At 52.1% G+C, this 15,706-nt stretch overlaps 1 long non-coding RNA gene across 1 annotated transcript; it reads right to left on the bottom strand.

Moving 5' to 3' along the window:
• Positions 1-1,977: 1,977 nt before the first annotated feature.
• On the bottom strand, positions 1,978-14,523 carry LOC138581992 (uncharacterized). Its single transcript, XR_011304924.1, has 2 exons — positions 14,238-14,523; positions 1,978-2,287 (listed from the first exon to the last, which is right to left on the bottom strand). It is a non-coding gene; the product is annotated as an uncharacterized lncRNA (long non-coding RNA).
• Between the last annotated feature and the right edge of the window lie 1,183 nt (positions 14,524-15,706).

Genomic DNA, 15,706 nt, shown 5'->3' on the forward strand with positions numbered 1-15,706 from the left:
CTCGTGGGAGGGTGTCCAGCAGGTGCCGGGTGCTGCTGACCTGATGGCTGGAGAAACATGTGCCACTGACATAGAAGAGGGGCTCGCGGGAGGGTGTCACCTGAGGGCTGGGTGGCACATGTGCCACTGACATAGAAGAGGGGCTCGCGGGAGGGTGTCCAGCAGGTGCCGGGTGCTGCTCACCTGATGGCTAGAGGGACATGTGCCACTGACATAGAAGAGAGGTTCGTGGGAGGGTGTCACCTGAGGGCTGGGTGGCACATGTGCCACTGACATAGAAGAGGGGCTCGCGGGAGGGTGTCCAGCAGGTGCCGGGTGCTGCTCACCTGAGGGCTGGGTGGCACATGTGCCACTGACATAGAAGAGGGGCTCGTGGGAGAGTATCCAGCAGGTGCCGAGTGCTGCTCACCTGAGGGCTGGAGGGACATATGCCACTGACATAGAAGAGGGGCTCGCAGGAGAGTGTCCAGCAGGTGCCGGGTGCTGCTCACCTGAGGGCTGGGGGCACATGTGCCACTGACATAGAAGATGGGCTCACGGGAGGGTGTCCAGCAGGTGCTGGGTGCTGCTCACCTGAGGGCTGGGTGGCACATGTGCCACTGACATAGAAGAGGGGCTCGCAGGAGGGTGTCCGGCAGGTGCCGGGTGCTGCGCACCGGAAGGCTGGACTGAGAGAAGCGTGGCAGTGGCAGAGGCGATGAACGCAAAGCCTAAGCTTGCTGGTTGGGTGACCAGTGGCGTCGCCAGTAATCAAATTTAGGTGGGGCACAGAGGGGGCCAAAGACAAAAGTAGGGGGGGCCACAGACAAAACCGGGGGGGGCACCTATGAAAGGTAATGTGTGACATCACAAGCACTCCTGCAGGGAAGCTTTTGTACACACCAACTACCCACAGCCCTTCCATCAGAACGGAGGCATGAAACCATTCCGTGATTAATGGCCCATCATTAGCAGTTTCCTGCGCTCCATTCTGATGGGAAGGGCTGCAAGCTGCTCTGCACACCATGGAGGTCGCTGTGCAGAAGCCGGGGAGGGACACCTGAGAAGTGGCTCGTGCTCATGTTCATAACAAGATCACTGCTAGCTTTGAGACCAAAGGAGAGTATTTGCCGTGTGATCTGCAGACATTTGCGTTAGTGAGTGTCACAAATAACACCAAAAACGGAGAACAACGTCACTGCTCGCCTTAGGTAGGGGAGTACAAGGGGGGGGCACAGGGTTTCAGAGGAGGGCACGGGCCCCCCCAAGCCCTCCCTAGCGATACCCCTGGGTTGACCAGTTCGTTTTACAAACATAAACCAGGGCACGGAAACCTACATGCGAGTCTGCGACACCCCAAAATGGCTATGCCCTTAGAAGGACACCGACAAATGATTCATTCGATATTTTTCAGAATTCCAGTTTGATCCAGGGTATCTTAAGACTTCTCATTGTTATTTTAAGATCATTCCAAATCGTAACCGTTTTAGAGCGCTCGAGTTTTCCATGGTCCTGCTTAAGAAGCCAATGCAGCTCTGCTTTTGTTTAGAATTCTGTAGTGTTCCTAAATTTCAAATGGCAAGAAAACACAGCACGTCCCTGAAGCTGAAGGGGGAATAAAACAGGACTGGGTGGCCATCACGCACATGGCCACCGGAAACTAGAGAGCTGTTTTATTGCTCAAATAAATTCAATACTTTATTATTATAGTTGAGGGATTTATTTTGCAGGGTACTTGGGGACAAGAATGACAATATATTGTCAGTCTCAGTGACAATATGGGCCACTGGGAGGGAGCAGATACATTATTTTTCTCACTTCCCTGCCTTTCTGCCCCTGCGCCCATCTCTCGCCTCTCAGCATCGCATTGCATCGTTTTCTTCCTTGTAGTCCATCGCTTCTCTACACTCCCTTACTTCCTGAGCCTCATCTAATACTGATTTTCCATACTAACGTTATAGAAAGTAAAAATTCTATTAAAGACACAGAGGCAAAGGATTATGCTTTCTTTCTTTACTTCAAACTTGAGAACATTATAACCATTACAATATCTAAAAAAATATCCTAATAAAAAACTACATTTCCCTAGGAACAGTCTTTTTTTCTAGTCATTTTTTTTATATCATAACTTGAAACATGTGACATCCTTAACCAATCGTCTCCCTGCTAGTCCATAATTGTCCCTCTTTCCTCTTGTCCTTCCTCTTTCTTTGTCTCCAGTGTTAAGTCATGCGGCCCAACCGGTAGATGCTGAAACGCGTGTCTTCCTTTTGCTTGTCTCAGAATCCTGCTGCTTTCGATTCTGTTCCTGTTAAATAAACAGATAAAGATGAGGCTACCTACGATAGGGTGGGCAATCGTTAAAATCCAATTTCTCACAACACATTTTATTCCAAAAGCATTGCGTCATAAATTCATATAACTCATGCAACAATTGACTGGGCAGGATATTCCTTCGCCTCTGTGTCTTTAATAGAATCTTGACTTTCTACAACGTTAGTATGGAAAATCAGTACTCTGTGTCAAGACTGGAGGCTCGGATTATGCTTGTTCAAAGCTTACTCATCACCAATGTAGATTATTCATGTATTGGTCTAAATAAAAATTGTTTCTACGTTGACTCTTTTGACCAGTTCGCTGCTTTTAAAATGTTTTCTAACGTAGCCCCTGCATTATAAGCTTTTGACGCCATAGCTCCTCTAATTGAATGGGACCCATAAGTTTCAATGTCAATGCCCCCCTGTGGCCTACTGCATATGATCCATCTTACTAGAGTTACCACCGCCATAGCCATAAAAGGTTTACTTAGTGCGATAAACAATTGGGTTACCCCTACTGGCCTAAGGGTACCTGGCAGACCCTCATAAGCCTTCAAACAACAAACTGGACATAGCTTGGGTTGGTCCAGAAATGCAGAGTAACGGTTCTGATACCTGTCTTAGTACTCTTGTTAACGTAGAATGTGACCCCCCCAGGGTTAAAAGATTTTTGTTCCACTTCGAGTGCTTTCACGTCAGACACTCTATTACAAGATATGAGGCAAAGCAGTGTAGTGAGCTTTGCTGAATGCCTTCCATGTCAGCTGTTCATTATCTGGCCAGCTATTAAACAAATTCAGGAGCATACTAACATCCCATGTCTGTGAGTAACTGGGCATTGGTGGTTTCAAAAGTCTTACCCCTATGAGAAGTCTGCATAATAGAGGGTGTTCCCCCACTGTGAGATTCTCAATCTTGGGGTGACCGGGTGTAATGGCCGATCTAAAAGTGTTCACTGTCCTGTATGCTTTGCCCTGAGCCGCCAAGGCAGCTAGAACATTCACTATCTGTATTAAATAGGGGTGTACCGAACTTCGGCTTTGAGTAAGTATTCGGCCGAATTCCGGCTGAGAAAAAAAGCTATTCGGTTATTGCCGAATACTTTGTCATTCTCATTTGAATACAATGCAACAAGAACTCAGAAAATCAAATATACACTTCAGTTTGCAAAACCACAATAGAATTAGACCAGACACTTAGCCACAATACCAGACAAATTACTATCACACAGCTGTAAAATATTTTATATTGTAATCTGCTCTTTAGGGCATGTTTTATTACAGATTCTTAGACATAAAATCTGCTCACCTTTTATACTTAGCCAGCAGCAATACAAGAAAATCTTTTCTTTTGGCAAATGTTTATATGCAATGTGTTCTTTCTTCAGTTGGAAAAGACAATGGGCCTCATTACGAGTCAGGCGTTAAGGGGTTAACGGCGCCATAAACGGCGCCGACCCTTAACGCCTGATTCCGAGGTCCCTTTGCGCCATGGTGAGTTTAACGCCTGCTTTTTGCAGGCGTTAAAATCCATGGCGCTAAGGGACCATGGTGCTAATTACGCCACCGTAATTTACGGTGGCGTAATTAGCGCCTTCCCCACTCCCATTATGCCCTCTTGGGCAAAAAAAGGAATGGGGAACCGTAAATGGGAAATGGGGATTTACCGCCCCACTCACCTTGGAATGGGGCGATAAATCCGCCATCCATCTGCCAGGCCCTGCTTTAGGCCATGCACCCATCTGCCGGGGTGGGGGGTGGCATTGGTGGCTCTGCCAGGCCTTGCATTATGCCATGCACCCATCTGCAGGTGTAGGGGGCATTGGTGGCTCCGCCAGGCCCTGCTTTACGCCATGCACCCATCTGCAGGTGTAGGGGGCATTGGTGGCTCCGCCAGGCCCTGCTTTATGCCATGCACCCATCTGCCGGTGTAGGGGGGCATTGGTGGCTCCACCAGGCCCTGCTTTATGCCATGCACCCATCTGCCGGCGTGGGGGGGGTCATTGGTGGCTCCGCCAGGCCCTGCTTTACGCCATGCACCCATCTGCAGGTGTAGAGGGGCATTGGTGGCTCCGCCAGGCCCTTCTTTATGCCATGCACCCATCTGCAGGTGTAGGGGGGCATTGGTGGCTCCGCCAGGCCCTGCTTTACACCATGCACCCATCTGCCGGCGTAGGGGGGCATTGGTGGCTCTGCCAGGCCCTGATTTATGCTATGCACCCATCTGCAGGTGTAGGGGGCATTGGTGGCTCTGCCAGGCCCTGCTTTACGCCATGCACCCATCTGCCGGCGTAGGGGGGTCATTGGTGGCTCCGCCAGGCCCTGCTTTACGCCATGCACCCATCTGCAGGTGTAGGGGGGCATTGGTGGCTCCGCCAGGCCCTTCTTTATGCCATGCACCCATCTGCAGGTGTAGGGGGGCATTGGTGGCTCCGCCAGGCCCTGCTTTACACCATGCACCCATCTGCCGGCGTAGGGGGGCATTGGTGCCTCCGTCAGGCCCTGCTTTATGCTATGCACCCATCTGCAGGTGTAGGGGGGCATTGGTGGCTCCGCCAGGCCCTGCTTTATGCCATGCACCCATCTGCAGGTGTAGGGGGCATTGATGGCTCCGCCAGGCCCTGCTTTATGCCATGCACCCATCTGCAGGTGTAGGGGGCATTGGTGGCTCCGCCAGGCCCTGCTTTACGCCATGCACCCATCTGCGGCGTGGGGGGTCATTGGTGGCTCTGCCAGGCCCTGCTTTATGCCATGCACCCATCTGCAGGTGTAGGGGGGCATTGCTGGCTCCGCCAGGCCCTGCTTTACTCCATGCACCCATCTGCAGGTGTAGGGGGGCATTGGTGGCTCTGCCAGGCCCTGCTTTATGCCATGCACCCATCTGCAGGTGTAGGGGGGCATTGGTGGCTCCGCCAGGCCCTGCTTTATGCCATGCACCCATATGCTGGCGTGTGGGGGGCATTGGTGGGTCCATCAGGCCCTGCGTTACGACATGCACCCATCTGCAGGCGTGGGGGGGGCATTGGTGGCTCCGCCAGGCCCTGCTTTCCGCCATGCACCCATCTGCAGGTGTAGGGGGGCATTGGTGGCTCTGCCAGGCCATGCTTTACTCCATGCACCCATCTGCATGCGTGGGGGGCATTGGTGGGTCCATCAGGCCCTGCTTTACGCCATGCACCCATATGCTGGCGTGTGGGGGGCATTGGTGGGTCCATCAGGCCCTGCGTTACGCCATGCACCCATATGCTGGCGTGTGGGGGGCATTGGTGGGTCCATCAGGCCCTGCGTTACGACATGCACCCATCTGCAGGCGTGGGGGGGGGCATTGGTGGCTCCGCCAGGCCTTGCTTTCCGCCATGCACCCATTTGCAGGTGTAGGGGGGCATTGATGGCTCCGCCAGGCCCTTCTTTATGCCATGCACCCATCTGCAGGTGTATGGGGCATTGGAGGCTCTGCCAGGCCTTGCTTTATGCCATGCACCCATTTGCAGGCGTGGGGGGGGGGTCATTGGTGGCTCCGCCAGGCCCTGCTTTACGCCATGCACCCATCTGCAGGTGTAGGGGGGCATTGGTGGCTCCGCCAGGCCCTTCTTTATGCCATGCACCCATCTGCAGGTGTAGGGGGGCATTGGTGGCCCCGCCAGGCCCTGTTTTACACCATGCACCCATCTGCCGGCGTAGGGGGGCATTGGTGGCTCCGCCAGTCCCTGCTTTATGCCATGCATCCATCTGCAGGTGTATGGGGCATTGGAGGCTCTGCCAGGCCTTGCTTTATGCCATGCACCCATTTGCAGGCGTGGGGGGGGTCATTGGTGGCTCCGCCAGGCCCTGCTTTACGCCATGCACCCATCTGCAGGTGTAGGGGGGCATTGGTGGCTCCGCCAGGCCCTTCTTTATGCCATGCACCCATCTGCAGGTGTAGGGGGGCATTGGTGGCCCCGCCAGGCCCTGTTTTACACCATGCACCCATCTGCCGGCGTAGGGGGGCATTGGTGGCTCCGCCAGTCCCTGCTTTATGCCATGCATCCATCTGCAGGCGTAGGGGGGCATTGGTGGCTCCGCCAGGCCCTGCTTTACGCCATGCACCCATCTGCAGGTGTAGGTGGGCATTGGTGGCTCCGCCAGGCCCAGCTTTACACCATGCACCCATCTGCAGGTGTAGGGGGGCATTGGTGGCTCCGCCAGGCCCAGCTTTACACGATGCACCCATCTGCCGGTGTGGGGGGGGGCATTGGTGGCTCTGTTAGTCCCTGCTTTACGCCATGCACCCATCTGCAGTTGTAGCGAGGGCATTGGTGGCTCTGCCAGGCCCTGCTTTAGGCCATGCACCCATCTGCCGGTGTAGGGGGGCATTGGTGGCTCTGCAAGGCCCTGCTTTATGCCATGCACCCATCTGCCGGTGTAGGGGGGGCATTGGTGGCTCTGCCAGGCCTTGCTTTATGCCATGCATCCATCTGCAGGTGTAGGGGGGCATTGGTGGCTCCGCCAGGCCCTGCTTTACGCCATGCACCCATCTGCAGGTGTAGGTGGGCATTGGTGGCTCCGCCAGGCCCAGCTTTACACCATGCACCCATCTGCAGGTGTAGGGGGGCATTGGTGGCTCCGCCAGGCCCAGCTTTACACGATGCACCCATCTGCCGGTGTGGGGGGGGCATTGGTGGCTCTGTTAGTCCCTGCTTTACGCCATGCACCCATCTGCAGTTGTAGCGAGGGCATTGGTGGCTCTGCCAGGCCCTGCTTTAGGCCATGCACCCATCTGCCGGTGTAGGGGGGGCATTGGTGGCTCTGCAAGGCCCTGCTTTATGCCATGCACCCATCTGCCGGTGTAGGGGGGGCATTGGTGGCTCTGCCATGCCCTGCTTTATGCCATGCACCCATCTGCAGGCGTGGGGGGCATTGGTGGCTCCTATAAGCCCTGCTTTATGCCATGCACCCATCTGCAGGTGTAGGGGGGCATTGGTGGCTCTGCTAGGCCCTGCTTTTATTGCAGATCTAGAGGCAATGGGGTGCAGAGTGATGTACCAGCAAAACCCTAATCATTCCCTAACAGTATTCCCCCTTTGCAAACGTTGCAACCTGACCACAAGCAACCAAGCCCCGCCCACAGACCTGCAGCCCGCAGGTTCAATACCTTGCCACGCTGCCTCAGCGTCTCAACCTTTCTTTGGGTGATAAAATAAGCAAAGTAAGAAACAGGCTGGAGAAATGTCGGTCTGTGATAATATATACCCCCAGTTCTGTTTATTTTCAGCAGCTTGAAAAAGAGGTTGACCATGTGATCCAAACGTCGTCCTTGCCCGCCCCTGACGGTAAATGAGCCTTACAGTTTGTGCTGCTTGAGAAGCCATTACATTCTTGAGGCCTGGACTACCAAGAGAATTGAATTGAGAAGGTAGAAATAGTAGAGTAGTTAGTGTGTCCACTTTCATGGTGGAGGGTGTCAGCGGTCCTTCCACAATAAGGCTGTAGACTAGGGTGCAGCCCCCCAAATCCCTCACATACGTGCTGGTCACCAGTGGCTCCCTGCATAGATCTGCCAGAATTTAAATAACACAGGAAGGAAACAGAAAGGCATTCATTTGGCAATTAAATCAAAGTGAATAAGGTAAAATCAGGAAAGCTGTGCACAGAACAGGGTGCCATCGAGTGCTCACAGTGGACCAATGACGCATGCGCAAAATGGCTGACACCCAATGAAGAGTGTGTTTGGTTCAAAGCCACAAGAGGGGGCTCTGAAGAAAGAAACTCCAACAAATGCAGACCCAGTAGGGAGCCAAAAGAATGATGATGAGAAGCTTACAAGTGGGCGGTATATACAGGTGGCACCGATGGAAAAGGGGTGGCAGAGCAGAAGCCTGTCCAATTTCTCACGTGTGTGAGCAGAGTAGTTACATTTAAAGAATCATTAATAAGGCAGCAAAAGTACAGAGGAAGAGGACAAAAGTCCACCCAGGCAATATCAATAGACCCCTCACCCCCCAATGACAACGCGAAAGCCTTAACTGCTGGGCTCAGATTGTAGATGGCCCACGCCCCCAATGATTAGACCCCCCCCCCAATGATGAAGCCAAAGATGGCCCACGCCCCCAATGATTAGACCCCCCAATGACGAAGCCAAAGACTTAACTGCTGGGCTTAGATTGTAGATGGCCCACGCCCCCAATGATTAGACACCCCAATGACGAAACCAAAGGCTTAACTGCTGGGCTCAGATTGTAGATGGCCCACGCCCCCAATGATTAGACCCCCCAATGACAAAGCCAAAGGTTTAACTGCTGGGCTCAGATTGTAGATGGCCCACTCCCCCAATGATTAGACCCCCCAATGACAAAGCCAAAGGCTTAACTGCTGGGCTCAGATTGTAGATCGCCCACACCCCCAATGATTAGACCCCCCCAATGACGGAGCCAAAGCCTTAACTGCCGGGCTCAGATTGTAGATGGCCCACGCCCCCAATGATTAGACCCACCCAATGACGAAGCCAAAGGCTTAACTGCTGGACTTAGATTGTAGATGGCCCACGCCCCCAATGATTAGACCCCCCAATGACAAAGCCAAAGGCTTAACCGCTGGGCTCAGATTGTAGATGGCCCACGCCCCCAATGATTAGACCCCTCCAATGACGGAGCCAAAGCCTTAACTGCCGGGCTTAGATTGTAGATGGCCCACACCCCCAATGATTAAACCCCCCAATGACGAAACCAAAGGCTTAACTGCCGGGCTCAGATTGTAGATGGCCCACGCCCCCAATGATTAGACCCCCCCAATGACAAAGCCAAAGGCTTAACTGCCGGGGTCAGATTGTAGATGGCCCACGCCCCCAATGATTAGACCCCCCAATGACAAAGCCAAAGGCTTAACTGCCGGGCTCAGATTGTAGATAGCCCACGCCCCCAATGATTAGACCCCCCAATGACAAATGCCAGGCTCAGATTGTAGATGGCCCACGCCCCCAATGATTAGACCCCCCCAATGACGAAGCCAAAGGCTTAACGGCTAGGCTCAGATTGTAGATGGCCCACACCCCCAATGATTAGACCCCCAATGACAAAGCCAAAGGCTTAACTGCTGGGCTCAAATTGTAGATCGCCCACCCCCCCAATGATTAGACCCCCCCAATGACGGAGCCAAAGCCTTAACTGCCGGGCTCAGATTGTAGATGGCCCACGCCCCCAATGATTAGACCCCCCAAAGGCGAAGCCAAAGGCTTAACTGCCGGGCTCAGATTGTAGATGTCCCACGCCCCCAATGATTAGACCCCCCAATGACGAAGCCAAAGGCTTAACTGCTGGGCTCAGATTGTAGATGGCCCACGCCCCCAATGATTAGCATCTCTTTGCAAAATAAATATCCTCTGAATTGGGGTGCCAGATGCATCTTATCAGCCAAAGGAAGCTGCAAACGCTATTAAGCCTCCTGGGCTCAGGGAAAGTGGGGGGTGGGGGTCGACAGCCTAATCGGTTGATGGCCCCACTCATAACAAGTTTCAAAACTGTCATCCAATCTGTTTTGAGGCTGCCTCTGCCCATTGGGAAAAGTAGCTCCCAGGACCAGGGGTGTTGCTAGGTCTGGAAAAGATCCGGGGCTACGGGACTGTCTGGGCTAGCTAGCCTTTTGGCTGTAGCCCCTGAGCTTCTATCCGGGGTGACAACCAAAAGACCAGGCTATAGCACCCTAAGCCACCCCCTCCCCCAGCAACGCCTCCACCCAGGACCTGTAACGGGTCCCACCGACCCACTATCGTGCTGGACCTCAAGGAGATGGAGAATGGCAGGCGTGGCATCTGCCTATAGAAGACACTCAACGACACAGCGGTACCAGAAAACTCAGCAATTACATAAGGATTCACATATTTGGTGGGAGCTGGGAAAATCCATGCCGCTAACTACAAGAAGTGGTGAGAATTCTACTGTGGAATTTTTGAAGGGTAAAAATTCAGTAGAATAAACAGGAAAATCTGAGGTAATGACGGCCTTACCCTTTCGTGGGTCTCCCGTCTTTGCTCCAAAATGGGACAGTGGAATTTGGGACCCAGCATCAGCCCGGAAAGTGTCCATACAGGCACTACTAAATCCCAGCACCTAGCTCTCCTCCTTTCTGAAGAACCACTTGCATGGCATTATACACCACCACATCTCCCTGTTTTCCTCTCCCACTACTTCTCTACGACAATCTCACCGCCATTCTCCCTCACCCCTTCATCTTAAATTTAGCACTCCCTCCACTATCCTGTTGCTATATCATTCTCCACTGTCCTTGTCCCTGGTTCACGTTTCTACCTTCCCAGCACCATCTGGTCTTATATCCACATCCTCTCACCCATTGGTAAGGACACTGGTCATACGCTTCACATTTCTACCTCCCCTGCATCATCTGGTCTTAGATCCACATCCTCTCACACATTGTTAAGGACAGTGGTCCTACGCTTCACGTTTCTACCTCCCCTGCATCATCTGGTCTTATATCCACATCCTCTCACCCATTGGTAAGGACACTTGTCCTATGATTTATGTTTTTACCTCCCCAACACCATCGGGTCTTATATCCACATCCTCACACCCATTGTTAAGGACACTGGACCTATGCTTCACTTTTCTACCTCGCCTGCATGATCTGGTTTTATATCCACATCCTCTCAATCATTGTTAAGGACACTTGTAATACGCTTCACGTTTCTACCCCACTGCATCATCTGGTATTATATCCACATCCTCTCACCCATTGTTAAGGACACTGGTCATACGCTTCACATTTCTACCTCCCCTGCATCATCTGGTCTTATATCCACATCTTCTCACCCATTGTTAGGGACACTGGTCCTACGCTTCACCTTTCTACCTCCCCTGCATCATCTGGGTTTATATCCACATCCTCTCACCCATTGTTATGGACACTGATCCTACGCTTCACGTTTCTACCTCCCTTGCTTCATCTGATCTTACATCCACATCCTCTCACCCATTGTTAAGGACACTTGTAATATGCTTCATGTTTCTACCCGCCCTGCATCATCTGGTATTACATCCACATCCTCTCACCCATTGTTAAGAACACTGATGCTACGCTTCACTTTTCTACCTACCCTGCATCTTCTGGTCTTCTATCCACATCCTCTCAGCCATTGTTAAGGACACTTGTAATATGCTTCATGTTTCTACCCCCCCTACATCATCTAGTATTATATCCACATCCTCTCACCCATTGGCAAGGACACTGGTCCTTCGCTTCAAGCTTCTACCTCCCCGGCACCATCTGGTCTTATATCCACATCCGCTCACCCATTGTTAAGGACACTGGTCATACGCTTCATGTTTCTACCTCCCCTGCATCATCTGGTCTTATATCCACATCCACTCACCCATTGTTAAGGACTCTGGTCCTATGATTCACGTTTCTACCGCCCCTGCATCATCTGGTCTTATATCCACATCCTCTCACCCATTGTTAAGGACACTGGTCCTACGCTTCATGTTTCTACCTCCCCTGCATCATCTGGGCCTATATCCACATCCTCTCACCCATTGTTAAGGAAACTGGTCCTACGCTTCACGTTCCTACCTCCTTTGCATCATCTGGTCTTATATCCCCATCCTCTCACCCATTGTTAAGGACACTGGTCCTACGCTTCACGTTTATGTCTCCCCTGCATCATCTGGTCTTATATCCACATCTACGCTTCACGTTTCTACCTCCCCTGCATCTTCTGTTCTTATATCCACATCCCCTCACCCATTGTTAAGGACACTGGTCCTACGCTTCACGTGTCTACCTGCCCTGCATCATCTGGTCTTATATCCAAATCCTCTCACCCATTGTAAGGACACTGGTGCTACGCTTCACGTTTCTACCTCCCCTGCATCATCCTGTCTTATATCCACACCCTCTTAGCACTTCCTCCACTATACCACTCCTATATCATGCTCTACTGTCCTTGTCCCTGGTTCACATTTCTACCTCCCCTGCCTCATCTGGTCTTATATTCACACCCTCTTAGCACTTCCTCCACTATCCCGCTCCTATATCATGCTCTACTGGCCTTGTCTGTGGTTCACGTTTCTACCTCCCCTGCATCATATGGTTTTATATCCACATCCTCTCCCCCATTGTTAAGGACACTGGTCCTACGCTTCACATTTCAACCTCCCCTGCATCATCTGGTCTTATATTCACATCCACCCATTGTTAAGGACACTGGTCCTACGCTTCACGTTTCTACCTCCCCTGCATCATCTGGTCTTATATTCATATCCACTCATTGTTACGGACACTGGTCCTATGCTTCACGTTTCTACGTCCCCGGCATCATCTAGTCTTATATTCACATCCTCTCACCCATTGGTAAGGTGCTGGTCCTACGCTTCACGTTTCTACCCCCACCCCCCTGCATCATCTGGTCTTTTATCCACACCCTCTTAGCACTTCCTCCACTATCCCGCTCCTATATCATGCTCTACTGTCATTGTCCCTGATTCACGTCTCTACCACCCCTGTATCATCTGGTCTTATATTCACATCCTGTCACACATTGTTAAGGATACTGGTCATACGCTTCAAGTTTCTACCTCCCCAGCATCACCTGGTTTTATACCCACGTCCTCTCATCCATTGTTAAGGACACTGGGCCTCCGCTTCACGTTTCTTCCTCCCCTTCATCATCTGGTCTTATATTCACATTCTCTCCCCCATTTTTAAGGACACTGGTCCTACGCTTCACGTTTCTACCCCCCCTGACCACCCCTCCATCATCTGGTCTTATATCCACATCCTCTCACCCACTGTTAAGGACACTGGTCCTACGCTTCCCATTTCTACCTCCCCTGCATCATCTGGTCTTATATCCACATCCTCTCTACCATTGTTAAGGGCACTAGTCCCACGCTTCCTGTTTCTACCTCCCCTGCATCATCTGGTCTTATATCCACGTCCTCTCACCCATTGTTAAGGACACTGGTCCCACGTTTCACGTTTCTAACTCCCTTGCATCATCTTTATTTACATTTGTATAGCGCACAAGGCAGCCCCTAGGCAAGGCGGCGCTGTTACTTGTAGTTACACTTAGTTACAGGAACAGTACAGTACATTATGCATTTAGGTGAAGCGTACATTCCATTATGAATTCAGGCAGGTGTCGGTTAGGTAGCTGTGGTATGGTGTGGTTATGTGAAGAGTAGTGTTTTGAAAGCTTTTCTGAAAGCTAGGTGGGAGCTTTCACCTCGGAGTGTAGGTGGCAACGTGCTCCATTGTGTAGCTGCTAGATAGGGGAAGCTGGTGCCACCAGCTCAAACTCTCTTAAATTTGGGCACTGTGAGCATGTTCGCATAGGGAGTTCTAGTAGGTCTGGATGTAAAGATGGGGTGGACTTTCTCAGAGAGGTAGGTGGGAGCGGTTTCGTGAATACATTTGTGTGTCAGAGCAAGGGCTTTGAAGATAACTCTCTCTTTGATAGGAAGCCAGTGTGCTTCTTTTCTGGCATCTGTGATGTGCTGTCTTTTAGGGATGCCTAGGGCTGCTCGTAGGGCATTATTTTGAGTGACCTGTAATTTAGCCAAGTTTTTTGTGGAGATACCTAAGAAGAGGACATTGCAGAAGTCCAATCTTGATCCAGTAATGGCTCGTGCGATGGTTTTCTTTAGTTGGGAATGGTCTGGTCTTATATCCACGTCCTCTCACCCATTGTTAAGGACACTGGTCCTACACTTCACGTTTCTACCTCCCTGGCACCATCTGGTCTGATATCCACATCCTCTCACTCATTGGTGAGGACACTGGTCCTATGCTTCACGTTTCTACCCCCACCCCCCTGCTTCATCTGGTCTGATATCCACATCCTCTCACCCATTGTTAAGGACACTGGCCAACGTTTTGTAAGCATTTTTGTGTGGAAAAGTGCATTGTTTTCCATGTAATTTTCATTAAATAAATAAATAAAATAACAACTTGCCAGCGTGCTTGGAAGGTAAGTGTTGGCCCAGCATTCACTTCACAGTGGCTGTTCCAAGGCACTTGACGGGTTCTCGCGCAGGGTGTCTCCATGGCCCCAGAGACATGGCAGACTTCTCCATAAGACATGTTGCGAAGAGCCCCGGCCAGGCAGGCTTCCAAGGCCTGGACAGACTCCAGAGGGATCGGTCCCAGGCCTCCCCTTCCGGGAATTCGCAGTCCCACTCGGCATGTCTTTGCCAGCTCTTGCGCAGGGATGGGAGGTTCCACAAATTCCCCCAGAGGCACTGATTGGGTTGCTATGTGCCCAACAGGAAGGATGTAATTGGAGGGCGTTCAAGCCTTCCTGGGAACCAATTCCAGCTGCCACCCAAGGGGCCGAACTGGGAGGGGCCCTGGACGTGTCTTGCTGCCTCCCTCAAGACCTATGGTTTGGGCTGTGCTACAGAGAACTCCTGCACAGGCCACAAACAGAGAGGCTACAGAAAACAGGCCACAAGCAGAGAGACTACAGAGGACTCCTAGGCTACACGCAGAGAGACTACAGAGAACTCCCGCATAGGCCTCATCCCAGGCCACAAGCAGAGAGACTACAGAGAACTCCCGCATAGGCCTCATCCCAGGCCACAAGCAGAGAGACTATAGAGGACTCCTAGGCTACATGCAGAGAGACTACAGAAAACTCCTGCACAGGCCTCCTCCCAGACCACAAACAGAGAGACTACAGAGAACTCCTGCACAGGTCACAAGTAGAGAGACTACAGAGAACTCCTGCACAGGCCACACGCAGAGAGACTACAGAGAACTCCTGCACAGGCCACAAGCAGAGAGACTAAAGAGAACTCCCGCACATGCCACCTCGCAGGCCACAAGCAGAGAGACTACAGAGAAATCTCGCACAGGCCTCCTCCCAGTCCACAAGCAGAGAGACTACAGTGAACTCCCGCACAGGCCTCCTACCAGGCCACAAGCAGAGAGATTACCGAGAACTCCTGCACAGGCATCCTCCCAGGCCACAAGCAGAGAGACTAAAGAGAACTCCTGCACAGGCCTCCTCCCAGGCCACAAGCAGAGAGACTACAGAGAACTCCCGCACAGGCCTCCTCCCAGTCAACAAACAGAGAGACTACAGAGAAATCCTGCACAGACCTCCTCCCAGGCCACAAGCAGAGAGACTACAGAGAACTCCCGCACAGGCCTCCTCCCAGGCTACAAGCAGAGAGACTACAGAGAACTCCTGCACAGGCCTCCTCCCATGCCACAAGCAGAGAGACTACAGAGAACTCCCGCACAGGCCTCCTCCCAGGCCACAAGCAGAGAGACTACAGACAACTCCCGCACAGGCCTCCTCCCAGGCCACAAGCAGAGAGACTACTGAGAACACCCGCACAGGCCTCCTCCCAGGCCACAAGCAGAGATACTACTGAGAACTCCTGCACAGGCCACAAACAGAGAGACTACAGAGAACTC

This window comes from Ambystoma mexicanum, chromosome 3q (genome assembly GCF_040938575.1).
Source record: "Ambystoma mexicanum isolate Mex_15411 chromosome 3q, UKY_AmexF1_1, whole genome shotgun sequence".
NCBI lineage: Eukaryota > Metazoa > Chordata > Amphibia > Caudata > Ambystomatidae > Ambystoma > Ambystoma mexicanum.